The sequence below is a fragment of the Brassica oleracea genome, chromosome C8 (assembly GCF_000695525.1).
Source record: "Brassica oleracea var. oleracea cultivar TO1000 chromosome C8, BOL, whole genome shotgun sequence".
In the NCBI taxonomy this organism is placed as follows: domain Eukaryota; kingdom Viridiplantae; phylum Streptophyta; class Magnoliopsida; order Brassicales; family Brassicaceae; genus Brassica; species Brassica oleracea.
Window position 1 is genome coordinate 9,651,230 of NC_027755.1, and position 3,262 is coordinate 9,654,491.

Here is a 3,262-nt window from a genome sequence, read left to right on the forward strand (position 1 = left end):
TCTCAGTATCCATGTTGTTTTCTTGTAGTGGATTATCGTACAAGGAGCTTCTTAACGGCTTTAGGTATTTTTTGGTGATGATGAGGAAGAGGAAGATTGAAAAATAGATCGTCGTAGAGATATAGAAAGAAACGTGAATATAATTTTTGGGCTTTTTTGGGTTTTGACGGGAATGAAAAAGCACGATATTTGATCCATTTCGAGTTTCAACTCAAGCCGACCTGACGTGGCAAAAAAAAATCTTTCTATTGGTTGATTTGTTAATCCTATGTGGACACTCTCTCCTTTGATCTTATTCTCCTTTTATTGTATGTATGTATGTATGTATGATGTCAATATTCTTATGCATAAATTATGGTACAAAGAAGATTATTTGATCATAGAGACCTCAGCACCACATCAGTCGCGGTAATTGATCTCATTGCCACATTGATCACATCATCACAAATGATATTTTTATCATGTTGAGTACATCATCACACAGATCTGACTCCAGTAGCGATCCTGGGTACAAGCCAAGGAATCATGTGCTTCCGGCCCTACTTACATATGTAATAGTTCGGCCTTGTTTTGACCAAATATTGTCTGTAGCGTAGATGGTTTATGGCTAGTATTTGTATGAAGTGGTGCTGGGTTCGAGAACTACTACTTACATTTTTCATTTTTATATGTAACCAGCCCAAAAATTTATTTTGTATCCAGCCCATTTTGTTTCATGGCCGGGCCCGCTCACATCGATTACGTAATTCATCTTTTTATCACATCGATTAAGGCATCACAATTATCTTATCATCACATCGGTTGCGTCATCACACTGATCTCACATCGGTCATGTCATCGATCTCATCGTCACATCAGTCTCACCGTAATATCGATCACATAATCATTATTGCAAGCTCGGTATACAAAATTACTACAAAATCGTCATATTGATTAACTGCGAACTCGCCATACAGAGTTATTGTGAACTTTTCAAATAAAGTTAATGCAAACTCATTATATAGAGTTAATGTGAAGTCATCATACAAATCTAATCATCACCGGTCATAGGTTGTTCGGGACCAAAGAAATTTATTATTTTATAATGTATTAATTTATAGAGTATTAATCTCATCATCACATCGGTCGCGTCATCACACTGATCTCACATCGATCATGTCATTAATCGCATTATCACATACATCTCGCCGTAATATTGATCATATCATCATTATCGCAAGTTCATCATACAAAGTTACTACAAAATCGTCAAATAGATTAACTGCGAACTCGCTATACACAGTTATTGCAAACTTTTCAAATAGATTTAATGCAAAGTCATCATATGCAAACTCATCATATAGAGTTAATGTGTTATCATCATATAAGTCTATTCATCACAGGTCAGTTGTTTGAAACCAAAAAAATTTATTAATTAATAGTGTATTAATTTATGTAGTATTAAATTTATAAAGTTTCTACTGTATTGTATTTGAAGATTTGAGTGCTATGTGGATATAAAATTAGGAAAGCATATATAGTTTAAATGATATTATGGAGCCAAGGAGGAGACAAATATAAACCGTGTTTCAACTCTAAAGAAACTTGGAAGCCGCATGTATCTCAGCAGAAGGTGAACTGGAGCCAGGGGATCTGGTTCAATTCGTGGACCCCATGGCGTGGCTAGCAACTTTTAACAGACTTTCAACAGGGGACATGATAATGAAGTGGAATTCTCAACTTCCTAGCTCATGTGTGTTCTGCAATGATTCTCTGGAAAATAGAGATCACCTCTTTTTTCAATGTAAGTACTCCGACGAGGTATGGAAAGGTTTGACGCAACAGTTACTGTCAACAAACTACACCAACAACTGGAGTACAATACTGCAACTTCTTCTGGATAATAGCAGAATTAAGTGTGACATATTCCCTCTGAAATATTTTTTTTCCAAACCTCATTGTACGCAGTCTGGTGTGAACAAAACTGAGGAAGTATGTAGAAGCTCCAACTCCTCCGGCTCAGCTGATTCTAATGGTCGATAAAAGAGTTCGAAACCGGTTCGTATCTTTCCGTGGAATGAGAGGGCATGCTTATGAGATGGAGATGTCCAAATGGCTTGCTACAAGATAGATAGATACTGTATATTTTTCTACTTAAAACCTCAGCAACAGCTGATGTAAAAACGTTTTTTTGGTTGAATCAATTTAAAATTCTTTCAAAAAAAATATAGGGAAATTGGGCCCTATAACCATGAAAAAAGCCTAATTCACCCACTAGTCATTTTCTCTAACATTCCTATACACGCCGTTACATATACATATTAATATTGTAATATCCTTCACTTAACTGGCGCAACCTGCAAAAAAAGATAAAAGAAAAAAATTAATTATTAATCCCACAAAAGTAAAGTGTGGCTTACACGACTTCACATCTTCCCCTTTTTACTTCTCTAGGTAACTTTCTAGAAGTTGATAAATCTCCGGCACCGATTTTCTCCACACTGTCGCCTCTGCCTGATTTCGAAAAGCTTTGCTATCTTCTTCTTACTGCCATTTCAGTTGTGTTCTTTTCTCCGCTTGTGCCGTCATTCGACCTCGGACGGCACTAAATTTGCAGCGGCGGTTAGTAACAGACCCTCCTCTCCAATTTCACCAACTCGATTCGTCTCTGATCTTTGGAAGTACAGTAAGTTGTCCGTGTTTTCTTATACTCTCTTCACCTTTGATTATTTCATTTGGTTTCAGGAGCTTCTCTGAAATTAGAGTCCTATAATTACTAACTATGTACCATCGTCTTGTTGCATACCATCGTTCTCGTTGCAAAATTAGGGCCATATGATTGGAGTTTGCCTGTGCTATATGAAATGGAAAATCTTAGTTTTAGAGACTGGTTACATGTCATTCCATTCCTCTGCTATTTCTGAAGAATCGTATCAGAACTAATATACTATTCGATTTCTATTCCATTTGACCATATGTTATGTTCCATTTATATAAATCCTATATTATATCAGATCCTACAATTCTAATTGCATATGTTACTTTTTTACTCGCATAGATTATTTGGGGTTGACACAACTAAACATTTAACCTAAGCATATAGTAATTCATATACTAGTAGTCTATCTCATATGCTGCCATTTCCTTCCAACTTGTAAACTAACTTGTATCTTTATTTTCATTTTGTTCTTCAAGTTTGTCATGGATGAGCTGGAAGGGTAATACTATTTCAATACTATTTTATGAAATGGAATAGATTGTCTTTCTTTCAAATTTGTCTCTT